We start from the raw sequence: 23280 nt of genomic DNA on the forward strand, positions 1-23280 counted from the left end.
AGCTGGAGTGCGAGCAGTGGAAGACTGAGCAGCTTGCCTTTTCTTTCGGACATTTTCTTCAAGCTCACAGACTGACTTTCTTCTCTGGGGAAGCTTCATCTTCGGAGCCATATTCACTACAGTAGCAAGCAAGGAGACTTGGAGGAACAAGTGAATGAGTGGAAGAGGGACCACAAGAGAGTGAAGAGGGATTTTGGTGGAGAAAAGAGGTGGATTTGGGAAGAACGGTAGAGTGCTAGGGCACGCTCCAACCGTGCCAAACAATGGAAGAAAGCACAAAAATCCCTTTCCAAGGTGGCGATTTTTGGTGGAGAGGAGGAGGGAGAAATGCTTCGAGCTAGATCCTTGGATTTGGAGTAAAAGGAAATGGAGAAGTCGGCTTTTGGACGGAGGAAGATGAAAGGATGGGTCGGCTCACGAACAGGATCCCATATAAAAACAATGAGCCCGTGGGAAGTTTGAGGAAATAACAAGTTTGCCATTGAATCGACTCATGGGGGTCGACTCATGAAGTTCAGAAATTCAGAAAAAATGTGAATAAATTCCAAAAAAAATTGAAATTTTGGGAGAAGGAGTTTTGCTCAAAGATAAGTTTTTAGAATGATAAACTTGAGCTTTTGGGACCAGGATAGATGTTGAAAATTGAGCTCTAAGAATTTTTGACATCAATTCTTAGAAATTGAGAAAAATTTAGGCATATGGATCTAGAATTCCTAGATTTCTCCTAATTTCACAGAATCTATTCTCACTAAGGGCCTTTGTAAAGATATCAGCTAATTAATTTTCAGTGCAAACATATTCAAGAATTATATTTTTGTTTTGAACATGTTCTCTTATAAAATGATGTCTTATTTCAATATGTTTGGATTTTGAGTGTTGAATTGGATTTTTAGATAGATTTATGGCACTTGTGTTGTCACATCTTATTGGTGTTTCATTAAGTTTGATTTCAAAGTCTTCGAGTTGTTGCTTAATCCACAAGATTTGAGCACAACAACTTTCAGCTGCAATGTATTCGGCCTCAGCCGTAGATAATGCCACCGAATTTTGTTTCTTGCTAAACCATGAGATTAGGTTAACTCCAAGAAATTGGCAAGTTCCACTTGTGCTTTTTCTATCTAATTTACATCCAGCAAAATCAGCATCTGAATATCCTAATAAATCAATTTGTGAGTCCTTAGAGTACCATAACCCTAGAGTTTGAGTATCATTTAAGTATCTAAGGATTCTTTTAACAGCATTCAAATGAGATTCTTTAGGATTTGATTGATATCTAGCACATAAATAAACACTAAACATGATATCAGGCCTACTTGCAGTTAAATATAATAATGAGCCAATCATACCTCTATAGTATTTTAAGTCTACACATTTACCTTCATCATCCTTGTCAAGCTTACATGAGGGACTCATTGGTGTGCCAATTGGTTTGCAGTTCTCCATTCCAAATCTTTTGAGTAGTTCTTTGATGTACTTGCTTTGGGTGATGGAGATTCCCTCTTTTGATTGTTTGATTTGGAGTCCGAGGAAGAAGGTGAGTTCTCCCATCATGCTCATCTCGAACTCCCCCTGCATAAGCTTAGCAAAGTCTTGACAAAGGGATTCATTAGTAGACCCAAGGATTATGTCATCAACATAAATTTGTATAACTAGCATATCATTTTGATTTCTTTTAATAAAGAGGGTTGTATCTACATTACCTCTTGAAAAACCATTATTTAGTAGAAATTTGCTTAGCCTATCATACCATGCTCTAGGTGCTTGTTTTAATCCATATAAAGCTTTATTTAATCTAAAGACATGATTAGGAAAAGCATGATTTTCAAATCCAGAGAGTTGTTCTACATATACTTCTTCAGCAATATATCCATTTAAAAATGCACTTTTAACATTCATTTGAAATAATTTGAATTTCATAAAGCAAGCATATGCAAGTAGAAGTCTAATAGCTTCTAATCTAGCAACAGGTGCAAAGGTTTCATCAAAATCAATTCCTTCTTCTTGATTATATCTCTTAGCAACCAGTCTTGCTTTATTTCTAATTACATTACCATGCTCATCTAATTTGTTTCTAAAGACCCATTTTGTGCCAATTATTGAATAATTTTTAGGTCTTGATACTAAGGTCCAAACATTATTTCTTTCAAATTGATTAAGTTCCTCTTGCATTGCATTAATCCAATTATGATCATTTTCAGCTTCTTCAAAAGTTTTAGGTTCAAGATGAGATACAAAAGCACAATGATTAACTACATCTCTAAGTGAAGAATGGATTTTTACCCCATGCATAGGATCACCAATAATTAACTCCTTAGGGTGGTTGTGAACATACCTCCATTCCTTGGGTAGGTCATTTGTACCTTGAGGTTGTTCTTGAATTTCTTCACCTCTCTCATCTTGTTTGTCTTCTTGATCCTTGTCTTCTGGAGTTGCTGAATCTTTCAGAGAGATCTCCTTCATACCTTCTATTAGTGGATCTGCATCATCAACACCCTCATTCTTCCTTGAAGGAAAATCGTTAGATTCATCAAAAACAACATGTATGGACTCCTCAACTACTAAAGTTCTTTTGTTGAAAACTCTAAATATTTTACTAGTGGAGGAGTAACCTAGAAAGATTGCTTCATCTGATTTTGCGTCAAATTTACCAAGTCTTTTTTTGCCATTGTTTAATACAAAACATCGGCAACCAAAAACATAAAAATATGCAATATTTGGTTTTCTTCCTTTCCAAAGTTCATAGGGGGTTTTCTTTAAAAATTGTCTAATCAAAGCACGATTTAAAATGTAACATGCTGTGTTAATTGCTTCCGCCCAAAAATATCTTGGAAGGTTGCTTTCACAAAGCATGGTACGGGCCATTTCTTCTAAGGTTCTGTTTTTCCTTTCAACTACCCCATTCTGTTGGGGTGTCCTAGGAGCAGAGAAGTTATGGCCAATTCCATTTTCATCACAAAAATTTTCAAAATCTTGATTTTCAAATTCAGTTCCATGATCACTTCTAATATTTTGAATTGAAAACCCTTTTTCATTAGTGACTTTTCGGTGAAATTTAGTGAAAATATGAAAAGTTTCATCTTTGTGTGCCAAAAAGAAAACCCAAGTAAAACGAGAGTAATCATCTATAATTACAAAGCCATATCGTTTTCCTCCTAGACTAGTGGTTCTAGTTGGTCCAAATAAGTCCATATGCAAGAGCTCTAAAGGTCTAGAAGTTGAAACAGTATTTTTGGATTTAAATGAAACTCTAGTTTGTTTACCTAATTGGCATGCATTACAAATTCTATCCTTTTCAAAATTCAGTTTTGGCAAACCAAGAACTAATTCTTTCTTAATTAATTTTGAAAGAGAATGCATGCTAATATGTGCAAGTCTACGATGCCAAAGCCAACTAGTCTCATTAACTTTAGCATTCAAGGAAACCAGGCATTGCATGTCTAATTTGGCTAAATCATTCAAATCTACCATATAAATATTGCCATGCCTATGTCCTATAAATTTAATGCCATCGTTAATAGGACTAGTCACAATGCAAACAGATGATTTAAAAATAACTTTATACCCTTTATCACAAAATTGACTAATGCTAAGTAAGTTATGCTTTAAACATTTAACTAACAAAATATTTTTAATGTATTTGGAGGGAGTGATACCAATGTTACCTATCCCGATGATCTTTCCTTTGCCATTATCTCCAAAGGTGACCATCCCTCCATCCTTAGCATCAAGTGTGATGAATTGTGATTCATCACCAGTCATGTGTCTCGAGCATCCACTGTCAAGATACCATTTCCTGTTTCCTCCTTGGGATGCTAGACACACCTGCAAGCAAAAGTCAAGTTTCTATCTTAGGTACCCAAGCTTTCTTGGGTCCTTTTAGGTTAGTCAAAATGGTTCCTTTTGGAACCCATATTTTCTTTATAGTTGTGTTTGCAGATTTGTTAATAAGGCATGTGTATGATTTATGTCCTATTCTACCACATTTGAAATAAGTAATATTTGTAGACTTGTTACTTGAATAATTTACATAAATATTCTTCAGAAATTTTTGTTTCTTCAAGGGGTTATAGCCAAGTCCAGCCTTATCATATACAGCTTTTTGATTATCAAGAATCATATTTAGTTTGTTTGAACTTAAGGTGAACTTATCTACTATAGGTTTCAGCTTGTTAATTTCATTCTTTAAGCTTTGATTTTCTTGAATCAAGGTAGATTTTTCAATTGAAAGGTTTTCAGCTTGTTTCACTAAGGACTGATTTTTCAATTTCAGTTCTTTGTTTTTCATCCCTAGTTTCTTTAATTCATCAATTAAATCATAGAATGCTTCATGCAATTCTTCAAAAGTAAATTCACTAGGAGATTCAGAAGTTACCTCATTTTCGTGTGCCATAAGGCACAGGTTGGCTTGTTCTGTTGAGGTTTCCTCATCGGAGCTTGAGTCATCACTCGCACTCCAAGTCGCCATCATTGCTTTCTTTTTGAACTTTTTGGGACCTTTCTTCAGTTGTGGACATTCGGATTTGAAATGTCTCGGCTTCTTGCACTCGTAGCATATAAGAGGTTGATCTTTCTCTTTCTCTTTGCTTTGTTCCCCTTTTGTGAATGACTTCTTTCTCATCCCCTGTTTCCTTTTTCTTAGAAACTTCTTAAATCTCCGGGTGATGAGAGCCATCTCTTCATCCTGTTCTTCATCTTCAGCGTCATCCATTTCATCATCAGGCGAAGCTGTAGATTTGAGGGCAATGGTTCTTTTCTTTTTGACTTCATCCTCTTGATGTTGCTTCATGCTAAGTTCATGAGTCATCAAGGATCCAAGAAGCTCTTCTAGAGGTAGAATGTTCAAGTCCTTTGCTTCTTGGATGGCAGTCACCTTGGCTTCCCAAGTTCTTGGTAATGACCTGAGAATCTTCCTTACAAGCTCACTGTTAGTATAAGATTTGCCAAGACTCTTCAAACCATTAATTATATCAGTAAAACGAGTAAACATAGCAGTTATGGACTCATCATGCTCCATTTTAAACAATTCATATTTATGCACAAGCATGTTTATTTTAGACTCTTTTACTTGATTTGTTCCCTCATGGGTTACTTCTAACCTATCCCATATTTCTTTAGCAGATGCACAAGTAGAAATGCGATTAAATTCATTTGCATCAAGTGTACAATAAAGAACATTCATAGCTTTAGCATTTAATTGTGCCAATTTCTTATCAACCTCATCCCATTCTTTCTCGAGTTTGGTTGACTCCTCACCATCTATAATCTTGGTGGGTGTGTGAGGACCGTTCACTATGATACTCCACATATCATAGTCGAGTGCTTGTATGAATATCTTCATCCGAGCTTTCCAATAGGTGTAATTTGACCCATTGAAAAGTGGAGGTCGGTTGGTAGATTGCCCCTTGGCTAGAGAAGTACCGACATGGGTTGCCATAGATCTTTGGCTCTTTGATTGTTAGATCAAAGAAGGGCTAGAGCACCGAGCTCTGATACCACTTGTTGCCCAGCTATGCAATCCAAGAGGGGGGGATGAATTGGGTTTTTAAAAAATTTAAGCTTAACTAATTACTTATGAAAAGTATTTATTAAAAGCTTGATGAATGAGGAGAAAGACTTTAGTTCAAGATTAATTACCTAAAGCAAGAATGCAAGGATATAATAAAGAAATAAAGAGAAACAATAAAGCACACCACAAACACAAGGATTTATAGTGGTTCGGTGCCAACCTTGCACCTACATCCACTCCCCAAGCTCCTACTTGGGAATTCCAATCCACTATACTTGTATTCAACCCGAATACAAACGTCGGAACCTCCGACACTAGCTATCCCAAGCTAGTCCACTTGTTTCTCGGGTACAAGCCAACCCAAAACACTCCAATTTCAGGTTCGGATCAACCTTCCCTTGTTTTGGAAATCCTCCAAAAACAAGAACAATTACTCACAAAGAGTAAGACAGTTTAGAGCATAAATAAGTACAAGAATAGCTCCTTAAATGAGCGAATATAACATTAAATACATTTTACTCAAATAAAGAAGCCCCTTGTGGATTTCCTCAAGGTGGATGAAGAGTTGAATGAACGCTTGAGGAGAAGGTGAACTTTGATTGAAGACTTCTTGAAGGCTTTGAAAGAGCTCTTGATCAAGGTTGAAAAGTTGGCTTGAAAAACCCTCTCTTTGAATGCTCTTGAATGCCCTTTTGAACGCTCTTGCTTTTCTCTTTCAAAATCTCTCGTATGTCTTTTGTGTATATTGTAGATCTCTTATATCTCTCGTGTATATTGTGGATCCCCTTTTTGTTTTTCACCTTTTGAAACCTTTTATAGCTTTAAGAAACAAGGAAAAACATTTTAGGTAGAAAAAGAGCCGTTAGAGCATTTTAAGGGAGCATTAAAGGCAACTAAAATGGGCAAAAAACTAGCCGTTGCGGATAATTTCCGTCGCAGGGGTCGACTCATGAGTCGACTCATGCTTCAGGAGTCGACTCATGAGTCGACTTCTGTTACAACAGCCAGAAATGTTGGTTTCTGGATTTTTTGGCCCAAACCAGCAGAGGTCGACTCATGAGTCGACTCATACCTTGTGGGTCGACTCATGAGTCGACTCACAGGTCGTGCCAAGCCAAAAAACCAGCGTGCCAAGGGAAATTTTAGCGTGCCAATCAGCTCATTGTGCCATGAGTTGACTCATGAGTCGACTCATGCACTTCAAACATTCATAACTTCAAAAATATAAGTTCAAAAACAATGAAATTTTCACCAATAGATTATAAATCATTTGTTCTACCAAATGATACTATCAAATCAGGATTTTAGTAAAATTATGATTTTGCCCCTGAAGAGCATAAAGACTTTTTCAAATAAAAATATTTGTATCCCTTCAATCTGCTTTGTAATCATCAAAATCAATCTAGGAGCAACAGTAAGTTATATGTAGTAAGTGATTTAAGCAAAGTGTAGAAATGAGATGCAAGAATGCAAAAAAATAAAGAAATTTAGATAGAGAGCAAGTAAGCACACCACAAACAATCAAGGTTTATAGTGGTTTGGTGCCAACCTTACACCTACATCCACTCTCCAAGCTCCTACTTGGAAATTTAAATTCACTAAAACGTATTCAACAAGAATACAACGTCGGTACCTCCGACTCTAGCTATCCCAAGCTAGAACACTTATTTTTCAGGTACAAGCCAATTCAATACAATTGGATTCAAGATTCGGATCAATCTATCTAAGTTTTGGAACTCTTCTAAAACTAAAGATCAAGACAGAAATAGAGTATAAGAGTTAATGATAAAGAAATACAAGTTTAGCTCCTTTAATGAGCAAATAAAACTTTAAGTACACTTTACACAACAAAGAAGAAGCTTTTCTAATTTTTCTCAAAGTTGTTGAAGACTTGAATGAGCTCTTGAGGGGTTGGTGAACTTGAAATGAAAGCTTCTTTTGCTTAAAGAGGGCTTTTTACTTAGGACTGAAATGAATGTTTGAATCTCTTATGTTTTTTCTTCCTTTAAGTGCTTTTATATCTTTAATAGATGCTAGAGAGAAATTTGGACAGATTTAGAGCCGTTGGAGAGCTTGAAATGAGCATTAAATATGGTCAAAATGGGTTGAAAACTAGCCGTTACGGAGATTTTCTGTCGTAGGGGTTGACCCCTAGAGTTGTCCCCTGCACAGGGGTCGACCTCAAGGGTCGACCTCTGTGGCCCAGAATAGAAAATGACTGTTCTGTATCTTTGACTTGCATAGACAATAGAGGTCGATCCTAAGATCGTCTCCTTTGGATGTGCCAGCCAAAAATAGCATGTCGTTCAGCCCTTTTGACAGGGATCGATTTAGGGGTCGATCCTTTTCTTTAAACTTGATTTTCTCTCAAAATATATATCTAAAAAATATAAAATTACTTCTAACAGATCACAAATCTTCTGTTCTTACTCTTGAGACTTTCAAATTAGAACTTAATAAAATTATGATTTTGCTCCTGAAATACAATAAATCTTTTTCTAAGCCAAAATCATTAGTAACCCCCTCAAATATTTTGTAATCATCAAAATCAATTAATGGAGCAACAATCTTTTCCTTTTTGATGATGATAAAATACTTGAGCAAAAGCAAAATATAACATATATAAAGTATTGATTAAGAATTTTAAATTTATGAAGATACATCACTTAAACATTACAGCCAATTATTTGAATAAAATGCATCATGAGTAGTTTGAAGATTAATTTGAAAATTGCTTATAAGATTATTTTCTTTGACAAATTTACTTATTACCCGATTTTATTTCTCTACTCTCCTTTTTTGACAACATCAATTAAGATCTTAAGAGATTTTTAAAGAAAAATGAAAAAGACTCTCCCTCACTATAGCAATCATAAAGGACATTTCAATTTGCTATATAGAAGATATTGCCATTCATAAAAATCAATCCAAATGATATTCATAGAAATTAAGAGCATATATATATATATATATATATATATATATATATATATATATCCAAAATATGACTGAAGAGTTATCAGATACATAAGTGTCACAATATATAAGAGTCAAGCCAAAATACATAGGCCATACAAAAGTCATGGGTCATAAAAAATACAACTATTCATGAGTCAATCAGCCAACAAATGCAAAGGTCATAAGTTAGATCCTAGACATAAAAGACTAACTATGCTAGATCTAATAAATATCATGGCTAGAGGCGTTAGAATCAGAAGAGTCAGAGATATGATGAGGAGACTCAGGATCAAAGCCACGGGCACGTCCTCGACCACGTCTGTCTCGACCATGGGTAGAAGTACCGGCACGAGCAGAAGGGCGAGAAGGTCCTGGAGCCTGGGAAGATATGGACTATGCTAGGAGAATAAGTCTGATAGTGTCCAATTATTCCAAAGCCCTCGACATGGACTGCATTAGGATACCAATCTGAGTAGAGACAACCTCAATGGAGTCCCTGATCTCTCTCCTCAAAAAATCAAAGCCACTCTCCAAAATGCCTCGAAGCCTAGCCGCCTCTGCAGATAGCTTGGAGACCTTCATGATGTCTTCTTGCGGCTGGGGATGGGCTAAGGCTAATACTTGCCTCTGCAAATCTAAAACTCTGCCCGTCAGTCTCAGAATACATCCCTCAAGCTTCTCAAGTCATACGGACTGAGCTGTAAGCATCTGAAAGACAATAGAGACATGAGGGATCATAGTCTGGTCTGGATCAGCCTGAGATATCGTCCTCTGAGTAAAATCTGAGGTGGTAAACTGCTGGGATAAGATAGAGACAACCTGTTGGAAAATTAACTGAATCTGATCATCTGCAAGTTTGATCACTGAAGAATCTACTCTGCTCCCTGACTGTGGTACAGAAGCATCCCTCCTCACTGACTTTGAGAGATCAGCCTCGTGATCAGATATGAACTGAATATCAGGAGATGCTCTGTGATCACGAGGAGGTGAAGATGGTCCCTCCTCCTCTGCTCTCTCTTCAACACCCTTCGACCAACCGCCATCAATCTTTGAAAAATCCATGCGATGCAGTGTGTGGCGGTTAATGATGTCAGAATGTGATAATCTGGTGACTACTTCTCCCTCAAAATAGACTCCGAACCTCCTAAAGACTAGGGTGAGTGCCATACCATAAGGTATGTGAGCCTTAGACCTATTTAGGGTCTCCCTCATGGCCTCAATCATCAGAGTATGAAGATTTAAGGAGGTCTCGATGATCACATGGTACATGATGCATATATCCCTATCAGATAAGAGGTCATGCCTGCCACTCCTAGGGATAAAAAGTTTGATCACCATGTGATGCCAAAGTCTCATCTCTACTGAAAGTATCCTTGCTTCTAATTTATTTAAATTTTCAGTAAATACTCTCCCTAAAATAATACTTAGTCCCTCTTCTTTGATTGGGAGCTCCATATTAGTATAACCTTCACAAGGCAAGTACAAGATTTGTCCCAAATGCAATGGATCAAGAATAATATTAACACCTTTCACTAAAGACTTTACTGTTCCATTGTAGTAACTTAAATTTAAAAAGAACTCTCTGACCAAATCAACATAAGTATTTTTCTTCAACAGACAGTAAAACTCCCATCTTTGACTTTTAATTTTTGATCCAATTGAGAACCCCTCTTTTTTAAAAAACTTAAAATCTATGTTCTTCCCGGATTCTACTTTTTGATTGGAGAGTGGTACCTTGCTTGGACTAAGTGGGGATTGTGAAGAAGCTAGAGCAGGATCTGGAACTAGGGTTGGAGCAGGAGAGGGCTCGCTTGCCATTCTTTTTCTGCGCACTTCCTTTTCTAACCCATGAGCAGACTTTCTTCTCTGTGGTAGCTTCAATTTGAGAGCCATTTCGGATAAGAGAGACTTGCAAATAGCTTAAGAGACCTAATGAGAGGTAGAGTGGAAAGAATTTTAAAGGAAAAATAAGGATTTTGAGGAGATAGATTGCCGATTTGGAGAGGAGGGTTTGAAGCTAGGATAAATTTGATTCACCCAAATGAAGAAGAAAAAGAAGAGGGATTTAGTTCCTAAAAGGGCGATTTGAAGGGGAAAACCCGATGGGAAGAGGAATTTTTGTTCGGTGGGATGAGGAAGATAAAAGGCAAAGGGTCAGCCTGCCTAACTAACGGAGATTTTCCAATAAAACAGAGCACCCAATGGATTTTAATGAAAATTACAAGTTTACCCTAGAGTCAACTTGGGGGTCGACTCATGGCTAAGAAAATTCAAAAAAAATGATGAAAAAATTTCAAAAAAAAATTAAAACTTGAGAGAAGGATGTCTATTTAAGAGATTGATCATATGAAGGATAGTTTTGAGCTTTTAAGAAAGAAGAGATGAGAATTGAGCTCAAAAATTTGGTTCAATGAATTTTTGACAAAAAGAACTTGGAATCAGAAAGATACTTAAGCTGATAGATCAAGGATTCTTAGTTCTCTCCTAATTTCACAAAATCTATCTTCATGTAAGGCCTTGGTAAAAATGTCAGCCAATTATTTTTCAGTACATACATAATCAAGAATTATATCATTGTTTTGGACATATTCTTTTATGAAATGATGTCTAATTTAATATACTTTGATCTAGAGTACTGAATTGGATTTTTAGTTAGATAGCATTAGTGTTATCACATCTTATAAGAGTTTCATTGAGTTTGATATCAAAGTTCTCAAGTTGTTGCTTAATCCACAAGATTTGAGCACAGCAACTTTCGGTTGTAATGTATTCGGTCTCAGCCATAGACAGTGCCACCGAATTTTGCTTCTTACTCAACCAAGAGATTAAGTTAACTCCTAAAAATTGACAAGTTTCACTAGTATTTTTTTTATCTAATCTACATCCAGCAAAATCGACATCTGAATATCCTATTAAGTCAATTGATGAGTCTTTAGAATACCATAATTCTAGAGTTTGTGTACCTTTTAAATATTTAAATTTTTTTTAACTGTATTTAAAAGTGATTCTTTTGGATTTGATTGAAAGTAAGCACATAGACAAACACTAAACATAATATCTGGTCTACTAGCAGTTAAATACAATAAAAAATTAATTATGCCTCTATAAAGTTTTGAGTCTACATTTTTACCTCCTTCATCCTTGTCAAGCTTACATGATGGGCTCATGGGGGTACCAATTGCTTTGGAGCCTTCCATTCTATGTACTTGCTTTGGGTGATTGAGATCCCTTCCTTTATTTGTTTGATTTGGAGTCCGAAGAAGAATGTAAGTTCTCCCATCATGCTCATCTCGAACTTTCCCTGCATGAGCTAAGCAAAATCTTGACAAAGAGTTTCATTAGTAGATCCAAATATAATATCATTAACGTATATTTGTATAACTAAGATGTCATCATAATTTCTTTTAATGAAAAGGGTTGTATCTACATTTCCTCTTGAAAAACCAATATTAAGCAAGAATTTACTTAACCTTTCATACCAAGCCCTAGGTATTTATTTTAAACCATATAATGCTTTATTTAATTTAAAAATATAATTTTTAAAATCGAAGGATTGTTCTACATATACTTCTTCAGCAATATAACTATTTAGAAAAGTACTTTTCATATCCATTTAGAATAACTTAAAATTCATAAAGCATGCATATGTAAGTAAAAGCCTAATTGCTTCTAATCTAGCAATAGATGCAAAGGTCTCATCAAAATCAATTTTTTCTTCTTGATTATAACCCTTTGCAATCAATCTTGCTTTATTTCTAATTATATTTTCATGTTCATCCAATTTATTCTTATATACCTATTTTGTGTAAATTACTGGATAATTTTTAGGTCTTGATACTAAAGTCTATACATTATTTCTTTCTAATTGATTAAGTTCCTCTTGCATTGTATTTATCCAATTATAATCTTTTTAGCTTCATCTATGGTTTTAGATTCAAAATGAGAAACAAATGCAAAATGATTGTATGCATCTCTAAGTGAAGAACGAGTTCTTATTCAATGTGTAGGATCACCAATGATTAATTCTTTAGGATGATTGTGATCATACCTCCATTCTTTGGGTAGATCATTTATACCTTGAGGTTATTCTTGTTGTTCTTCACCTTTATCCTCTTGTTTGTTTTCATATTCTTCTTCATTTTGAATTGTTGAGTCTTTAGGGTGAGCTCTTTCATCCCTTCTATAAGAGGATCTGTATCATTAATACCTTCACTCTTTCTTGAAGGAAGATCATTAGTCTCATCAAAAATAACATGCATTGACTTCTCTACTACTAAAGTTCTTTTGTTGAAAACTCTAAAAGCTTTGCTAGAAGAGGAGTAACCAAGAAAAATAGCTTCATCGGATTTTGCATCAAATTTTTCTAATCTCTCTTTACCATTGTTCAAAACAAAACATCGACAACCAAAAATATGAAAAAATACAATATTTCATTTTCTTCCTTTCCAAAGCTCATAGGGTATTTTCTTTAGAATTGGTCTAATTAAAGCACGATTTAAAATATAACATGTCATGTTAATTACTTTCGTCCAAAAGTATTTTGGGAGGTTGCTTTTACATAGTATGGTACGGGCTATTTCTTTAAGAGTTCTATTTTTTTTTCTACTATCCCATTTTGTTGGGGTGTCCTAGGTGCTAAAAATTTGTGGTCAATGCCTTTTTCATCATAAAATTTTTTAAAATCTTGATTTTCAAATTCGGTTCCATGATTACTTCAAATATTTTTGAATTGAAAAATCTTTTTTATTAATAATTTTTTGATAAAATTTTGAAAACACATGAAAAGTTTCATCCTTATGTGCCAAAAAGAAAACCCATATAAAATGAGAGAAATCATCAATAATTACAAAGCCATATTATTTTCCACCTAAACTAGTAGTTCTAGTGGGTCCAAATAAATCTATGTGCAATAATTCTAATGGCCTAGAAGTTGAAACAATATTTTTAGATTGGAATGAGACTTTTATTTGTTTATCTAGTTGGCATGCATCACAAATTCTATCCTTTTTAAAATTTAATTTAGGTAAATCGATAACCAATTCTTTTTTAATAAGTTTTGAAAGTGAATGCATGCTAATATGTGCAAGCCTATGGTACTAAAGCCAACTAGTCTCGTTAATTTTGGTATTCAAGGCTACTAGGCATTGTATGTTTATCTTGAAAAGATCATTCAAATCTACTATATAAATATTACCATGTCTATGTCCAACAAATTTAATATCTTCATCATTGGGACTAGTTACTATGCATAATGAAGATTCAAAAATAATTTTGTACCTTTTATCACAGAATTGACTAATGCTTAATAGATTATGTTTCAAACTATCTACTAATAAAATATTTTTAATATATTTGAAGGAGTGATATCAATGTTACCTATACCGATGATCTTTCCTTTGCTATTATCTCCAAAGATGACCATCCCTCCATCTTTTGCATCAAGTGTGATGAATTGAGATTTATCATCGATCATGTGTCTTGAGCACCTGCTATCAAGATACTATTTTCGATTTGTTCTTTGGGATGCAAGACACACCTACATATAAAAATCAAGTTTTGACTTTAGGTACCCAATTTTCTTGGATCCTCTATGGTTAGTCACAATGATTCTTTTGGAATACATATTTCTTCATATTAAAATTTTTCAGATTTATTAGAGAAATATGTATAGGATTTGTATCTTATTTTATCATATTTAAAATAAGTAATATTTAAAAACTTGTTGCTTCATGAGTTCACAAAGATATTTTTCAAAAATTTTTATTTCTTTAAAGGGTTGTAGCCAAATCGGCTTTATCATAAATGGTCTTTTGATTATCAAGTATCATTTGAAGTTTATTTGAATTTAGAATGAAATATTTCTATCATAGATTTTAACTTAGCAATTTCATTTTTTAAGTTTAGATTTTTTTATGTCAGGATCAATTTTTTATTTGAAATAATCTCATTTTTTTTTAGTAAAGATTGATTCTTTGATTTTAATTCTTTGTTCTTTACTCCTAACTTCTTTAGATCATCAACTAAATCATAAAATACTTCTTAAAGTTCTTCAAAAGTAAAGTCATTAGGAGTTTCAGCATTTATCTCATTTTCATATGCCATAAGGCACAAGTTGGCTTGTTCATGTGAATCTTCTTCTTCGGAGCTTGATTCATCACTATCACTTAATGTAGCCACCATAGCCTTTTTCTTGTACTTCTTGGGTCCTTCTTAAGTTGTGGACATTCGGATCTAAAGTGCTCTGGCTTCTTACATTCATAACAAATAAGGGGATGCTCCTTATCCTTCTCCTTGCTATGCTCTCCTTTTGTAGGTGGCCTCTTCCTCATCTCTTATTTTTTTTTCTTCAAAAATATTTTAAACTTTCTAGTGATGAGGGCTATTTCTTTATCTTGCTCTTCATTTTCTGTTTCATCGGATTTCTCATCGAGTTGAGCAGTAGATTTGAGGGCGATTGTCCTCTTCTTCTTGATATCTTTTTCTTGATGTTGTTTCATGCTTAGCTGTATGTCATTAGCGATCCTAGAAGCTCCTCTAAGGGTAAAACATTCAGATCCTGGCTTCTTAATTACGGTCACTTTGGCCTCCCAAGTCCTTGGCAAAGACTTAAGAATCTTTCTCACAAGACCGCTGTTAGAATAAGACTTACCAAGACTTTTTAGATCATTAATAATATCCATAAAATGAGTAAACATTTCAGTTATTGATTCATTATGCTCCATTTTAAAGAGTTTCATATTTATGCACAAACATGTTAATTTTTTGATTTTTTAACTTGATTAGTGCTTTCATGTGTTACTTTTAACCTATCCCATATTTTTTAGCCGACATGCATGTTGAAATACGATTAAATTCATTAGCATCTAAAGTATAATATAAATATTCATGACTTTAGCATTGAGTTGAGCTATTTTCTTGTCAACCTTATCCCATTCTTTTTTGGATTTGGTTGATTCTACACCATCAATTATCTTAGTGGTATGTATGGGTCTATTAACTATGATACTTCAATATCATAGTCAAGTGTTTGAATAAAAATTTTCATCCGAGCTTTTTCAATAGGTGTAGTTTGATCTATTGAAAAGTGGAGGTCAGTTTGTGGACTGCCCCTCGGCTAGTGAAGCACTAACTTGAGTTGCATAGATCTTTAGCCCTTTAATGGTTCAATCAAAGTAGGACTAGAAGCACCAAGCTCTGATACTACTTGTTGTCCAGCTATGCAACCCAGAAGAGGGGGATGAATTAATTTTTGAAATTTTAAAGTTAATTTAGAACCACAAGGATTAAGTAATAATAAGTAAGTTATATGTAGTAAGTGATTTAAAGTAAGTTAGAAATGAGATGCAAGAATACAAAAAATAAAAAAAATTTAGATAGAGAGCAAGTAAGTACGTCACAAACAATCAAGGTTTATAGTGGTTCGTGCTAACCTTACACCTACATCCACTCTCCAAGCTCCTATTAGAATTTAAATATATAAAATGTATTCAACAAGAATACAACGTCAGTACCTCGGTCTCTAACTATCCCAAATTAGAACACTTATTTTTTGGATACAAACCAACCAATACAATCGATTCAAGGTTCGGATCAACCTATCAAGTTTTGGAACCTTCCAAAACTAAAGATCAAGACAAAAAATAGTAAAGATAATGACAAAAATACAAGTTTAGTAAGAGTTAATGACAAAGAAATACAAGTTTAGCTCCTTTAATGAGCAAATAAAACTTTAAGTATACTTTACACAATAAGAAAGAAGCTTTTTTGATTTTTCTTAAGGTTGTTGAAGACTTGAATGAGCTCTTGAGGAGGTTGGTGAACTTGAAATGAAAGCTTCTTTTGCTGAAGAGGACTTTTTGCTTAGGCTGAAATGAATGCTTGAATCTCTTTTTTTTTCCTCCTTTAAGTGTTTTATATCTTCAATAGATGCTAGAGAGAAAATCTGAACAGATTTAGAGCTATTGGAGAGCTTTAAATGAGCATTAAATATGATCAAAATAGACTGAAAACTAATCGTTACGGAGATTTTTGTCACAGGGGTCGATCCCTAGGGTCGTCCGCTGCACAGGGGTCGTCCCAGGGGTCGACCTCTGTGGCGTAGAATAGAAAATGACTATTCTGTATCTTTGACTTGCACAGACAACAGAGGTGACCCTGAATCATCTTCTTTGGGTGTGCCAGCCAAAAATAGCATGCCGTTCAGTCCCTTTTGACAGGATCGACCTAGGGATCGATTCTTTTCTTTAAACTTGATTTTCTCTCAAAATATACATAAAAAAATATAAAATTACCTCCAACAGATCACAAATCTTCTGTTCTTGCTCTTGAGGCTTTCAAATCAGAACTTGATAAAATTATGATTTTGTCTCTGAAATATAATAAATCTTTTTTCAAGCCAAAATCATTAGTAACCCCTCAAATATTTTTAATCATCAAAATCAATTCATGGAGCAATAGTAGAAGTAGTATCTATTAGTTTTTCTAGGATATCCTACAAACCTATATTTATCTGATCTAGTACTTAGCTTATGTTCAAAGATATTTTTGACATAAGCAGGATAGTCCCAAATATTAAGATGTTTAAGATTTGGCTTCCTTCCCTTTTATATCTCATATGGAGTACTGGTAATAGACTTTGAAGGTACCTGTTTAATATGTATACGGCAATCTCTAAGGCATATCCTCAGAATGATACAAGAATATCTGTGAAACACATAATGGACCGCCTATATCCATCAAAGTATGATTCCTCTTTTCTGCTACACCATTTAGCTATGGTGTATAAGGAGGAAGAGTCCATTCAGAAAGAATACCATAATTCTTAAGATGATCAAAAAATTTACTGGATAAGTATTCTCCTCTTCGATCAGATCGAAGAACCTTGATACTTTTTTTAGTTTATTTCTCGATCATACTTTGATACTTCTTAAACTTATCAAAAGCTTTAGATTTATATTTCATAAGATACACATATCTAAATCTTGATAAATTATCCATAAAAGTGATGAAATAGGAGTATCCTCCTCTGGCATGAGTTGTTATTGGCCCACATGCATCTGAAATGTACTAGGATTAATAGCTCTTTTGCCCATCTCCATGTCCAGAAAATAGAGTCTTGATCATCTTACCTATGAGACAAGATTCATAAGTTTCTAATGATTTATAATCATATGGGTCAAAAACTCTTTTTATATAATTTATTTATTTATGACTTACTAATATGATCAAGATGACAATGTCAGAGATATGTAATATTTACATCTTCTCTTTTTTTTTTTCATATTTTTACCAATATAAAAGTTATTTTTATTGAGTGCTAGAATTAAAAGATTGTTATCAATAAAACCACTGCCATAAATTTATTAGAAAAAGAAATGGAACAACCATTGCCCATTAACTTTATTTCATAAGCTTGTTTTAATAACAAATATATAGAAATAATATTTTAATGACCTTAGATATAAATAACAATCTTTTTAATTTTAAAATCTTATCCGAGATAAATTAAGCATACAGATTCCCACGGCCTCTATACTAATGGACTCTCACTTGAGCCATAAAGCTCAAGGTCATCTCTTTTCAAACTTTTAATATTCTGTAGTCGCTGTAATAAATTACATATATACGATTCACAGGATATCTAATATCTAAGTATTAGAGTCTGATGCACTGAATAAAAAATAGATCTGTATTATATACACATCTTTCGATGCAACACTTGCACCCTGCTTCAAGCTTGTAGATAATCCTTGCAATTATTTTTCCTATGTTCTAACTTGCTGCAAAGATAACAGGTAATATCCATGGAGACATCCATTACCTTCTTATCACTGACCGAACCAGGATTAGGAATATTCAAACATCAAAGACCTTCTTTCATGTGAATCTAATTCGCATGTTCCTCAACCAGTCCATATTATTTGAACCGATCAATATATTTTCATCTATGGTGTTATGCAGTAAGAATGAAGAAGCCATATTGCAGAATTAAATCTATATAAATTAAGAACAATAGTATAAGCAAACCACTCAAGTATGACATGTAAACTAAATGAGATCTTTTATTTTAGTTATTCCTTCTACTATTTTATCATATACCATAGCCCTCTCTATGGTAGACAAAAAAAATTCTAAACTGATTTTTTAGTGGGGTTAAGATCCTAATCTCTCAATAAAGTCTTGTGGATGTCACAACAAACCTCAATGAGTTCAAAGATAGGAAAACCTGTTCAATTGCATCTCATATAATTTTCAACATAATTCTTACCTCTAAAAACACTCATAGCTTTGTGGATATCACAACAAACTATTGTATTTTCTAGTTAAGTTAGATCCTTTATTTTCATACAATCATATTGAAAAAATGCTATCCTTGTAGATATCATAACAAAGCAACATATCCAAATATGCCATAAATCATGTAATATGCACCAAGACAATCCTATATCAATCTCCATAGCAAGTCTTATGGATGTCACAACAAATCTATTATAGTTTTGATGGGATATTGACTAGACATAAAGGAAGGCATATGTAGTGTTCAAAAATACTGAGCAACCTTCATTCAAGATTCAAACTAATCCAATTGATCAGAAAAGTGTTAAGATTAGTGGGTCCTCCCGTTGCTTTCCTTAGACACCAATAAATTGGCCAGATCAACAAACGGAACCAATTAAAGAATCACCGAACTTAAATACTCCTTAGACACCAATTGATTAATTGATCTTAGAAATTGATCAGCTATTAATTCATAACACTGTAACTTAATATAATTTTATGAGGACTTTAATGATCTCATGCACATCCTAATTCAATCAATCATAACGATGCACTATTATTAGTTGTATCATAATAATCATGACAACTAATCATTAAGTCAATGCATCTAATCATATCTCATGATCATAATCATGATATCATATAACTAAGCATATCTCTAAGATATATTAACATGATCAAAATTATAATTTTCAAGCATCTAAACATATCCTTAAGATATATCAGGATTTGGATGTTCAATTGGATTCAACCATTGACCTGACTTGAACCAAACCAAAAACCTTAGCTTGATCACAATCAAGACAACATTCCAAGCTTGATTATATAAATCAAGGTAGGCTCTAGTACCACTGTTGGATTCTATGGTGTAGCAAAAAGGTTGGGTGTTTAAAATTTTCATTCAAAATACCTGACGCATTGAAACTCTAATTTCCAAGAACCTCGACTATAGCAATCAAAGTATAATTAAAATAAACTTGGATAAGAAAAATACTATAACGTTTATCCCAATTTAGCAGAGTTTTCATCAGGTGCTCAAGTATTCTCTCTCTAATGGTGATTCACATAGAAGTTGATCCAAAGACAGCTCTCCTTCTTAAACTTTCTTTCAAGAGTTCTAGCCTAAACTCAACTAGCCTTGTATCGATCAGGTTTCTTTAAGAATCTGACTTGACCCTTTTAGAACCTTCTTTGAACTTCTAAATTTTCATTCTTTAGAATTTTCTCCACCCTTGTCTGGATCTGATTAGACTTTATCTTAAATGCCAAAGTCTTGTCCTAAGACTAAGAGGGGTTGTAAGAAAGAAAGGAAAGCAACTAAGAAAAAATGGAAAGCAGATTGAAATGTCTTGGACACCCAGCACACAAGGCCTTTTATAGACATCAGAGGGTACCTAAAAGAAAAGACACACCCATCTTAAAAGCCACATATGCTCTACGTATCAGGTTATTTAAGAGTCTTAAAATAGGACTCTTCTACCTAATACGTCCATCTGATTTCTTACGCGCGCGTGCATCCGAGGAGGGCTACTTATGTATCCCATCTCAAATCAAGAAAATTTAGAACTTACCATGTTACAAGAGGATTAAATTTTGATTTCAAATATCAGATAAAGAAAGGGGAGATGCCTCCTTCAGAAGGATTTGAATTCGTATCCATCCACCCTCTTTTCTTATCACCATGCGCATGCACACAAGGGGTCGTTTTGGCATCCATTTGGCCATGAGATATATCAAAAAAATTTCAAATAAATATCCATAAAAAAGTAGATCAAATGAGAAACATTATTTGATAAGTGCCATTCTATTTAAATCAAATTTGATTAGTAGAAAGACTCTCCAAATGTTGAGGAGATGCATTAGTCCAAATCTGCGTGTGCACTGCCTTGATTTCTTTCCAAGCTTATCTCCATGTATAAATTTTAGAAAAAATCCATCTCATATATTGAGATGTGTGCAAGAGGATGGAGGGTGATGTGGACTACCACATGCTTCTTAAAATCAAAGTAGAAAGACTCTTCTGCTTCTCATCACACCAAGACAACATGCTTGCTCCCTTTTGCACACCAAGAGTCCAATCAAGCTTGGACTCTTGGTTAGGATGCCCTACAAGGCAATGTGGCCCTTTCTAAAGCAGCCACACCTGATCCAAATCTAAATTAGCTTATAACTTAATTTGGTTTGTTCAGAAAGTAATATTCAAACTGAATCTGAGTTCAATTCAAGGAACCAGGGTTTCCACATGTGCTAGCATGCTTATCGAAAACTCTGATTGGATCCAAAATTTCAATCGACCTTGTCAAAAGGGTTTTTTAGTTATTTTTTTATGTGTGTGACTCATTGGGTTTCACATCTAGCTAGCAATAAATTCAGATACAAGTTGATCTAATCTGATTAGACTCCTAATCGATTAAGATCCAAAACGAGCTAACCGAGTTCAATAATTAGAACTTTTTTTATTAGGGATCAAATTATACTCTTTAATTTGATCAAATCTACAAGTCAAGATTGGTATCTAGTCATGTATCATGACTATTTAGAAATAAAATTTGATAAAAATATCAATATATCCTTCAATGGTAAGTTACCATGCAATTCAATCCTTCGATCATCTCTGCATCCCGAATATGTTCATAAGTATGGAATTATGTCAAACTCAAATACATATTCATTTAGTGATAATTTCAATGATGAAGTATTAGAAACTCTTTCTAATCTCCATCTCAATTTTGACCAAAAGATTTTTTTAAGTCATCTAGTAATGAGAATACATAGGATGCGATCTCCTCTTATTAGGAGTGATCGATTCTTTATTGATCAACTCACAACCTTCATACACACTTCATCATATCCAGAACATTTTGTATATATCTTAATGCTATATTTGGGTATGAACCAAAATATAGATTCATGTGCATAAGATTCTATAGTGATCTCAAGTCTAAGAATCACTTGCACAACTCTCACTTAGAGAACCATCTTTTGACATGCAGTAAGGCTTCCATAAGATGTTCTCTGATGGTGAGTCAATTTAATAGACTCATTTTTAAATGAACACTCATATCTTTATATTAATATTCCCACACAAGTAGCTAGTGAGATCAACCATTCTCTCATTGAGCATACATAGGATGTCCCAGTCATTTCGAAATTTGATCTTTGACTCAATGCTCCCACAATAAAAAATTTTTAAGATTAAAATTTTAAGATTTTAGATCTCACAGGTATGATCAATTCATGTCTCCTAAAATCATTATCTTAATCTTTGAAGTTCATCATAATCTTAAATTTGTAAGATGTAGCTAAAATGATGAATCAAATAACTTATTTCATTATCAAATAAAAAATATCATTACATAAGTTGAAAGTTTACAAAGAAATATCCATTGCATCATACATATGATTGACTTGTAGGATACTTTTCTTTCATTACCCGCACAAGGTGATGCGATCATCTCTTTATTTTATATACTGATATAAATACTTAATAAATCTGATTTAGATCTATCCCTGATATGTCAGATTAGTAAAATTTTTTTGAATTTTGCTGTATCTGATTCGAACTGATCCGATGCACCATCCGATTTTTTTTAGTTAAAATATAAAGGTAATTGGCTTAATGTAAGTGGAGAGATTGAAAAAATGATATCCTACAAGTGAATCAAAATTTATATTTTGATAGGCTGTTCTTTAATCTTCTTGACTCATGTAATGAATTTTTGTAAATAAATAAGATATTTATGTTTCATCATATATTTCATCTTATATTTAATAAGATTATGATGAATCCTATAGATTAGGACAATAGTTTTTGGGCTGTGATGAGATCATACTTGTGAGATCTAAAATCTTAAAATTCTAATCTAAAATATTTTCAGTCATTGGATCATTGATTCATGGATCAATATTTCTAAAAAGTCTGGCACATCTGATGTATTTTGATGAAGAGGATGATTGATCTCACAGTCACTTGCATAAAATACTAATACAAGGATGTGGGTGCTTATTAAAAATGAGTTTCACTGGATTGATTCGACTTGAGAACATCTTATGAAGTTTTATTGTCAAAAGATATTTCTCTTAGTGAGAGTTGTGCAAGTAATTCTCTGACCTGAGCTACCATAGAATCTGTATGCATGAATCTATGTTTTTGGTTCCTACTCATTCATAACTGAGTCATGTATGGGGTATTTTGGATATGGTAAATTGTGTATGAAGATTGTGAGTAGGTCAACAAAGAAATCAATTATGCCTAATAAGAGGAGATGACATCCTATTTATTCTCATCTCTAGATAACTTGGGAAGACTTTGGCCAAGCAGATGAAGATTAGATAGGGATTGTAATGCTTCATTAGAGTTATCACTGATTGATGAAGAATCGATATAAATATGATATTGGATTTGATATTTTTTTTATGCCAGAGTCATATTCAGGATACAGGATGATTGTAGGATCGAATTGCAAAGTAACTCACTACTGAAGGATATATTTTGATATTTTTATTAAATTTATATATTTTGGGTAGACATAAAATAT

This window comes from Elaeis guineensis, chromosome 8, assembly GCF_000442705.2.
Source record: "Elaeis guineensis isolate ETL-2024a chromosome 8, EG11, whole genome shotgun sequence".
Taxonomy (NCBI): Eukaryota; Viridiplantae; Streptophyta; class Magnoliopsida; order Arecales; family Arecaceae; genus Elaeis; species Elaeis guineensis.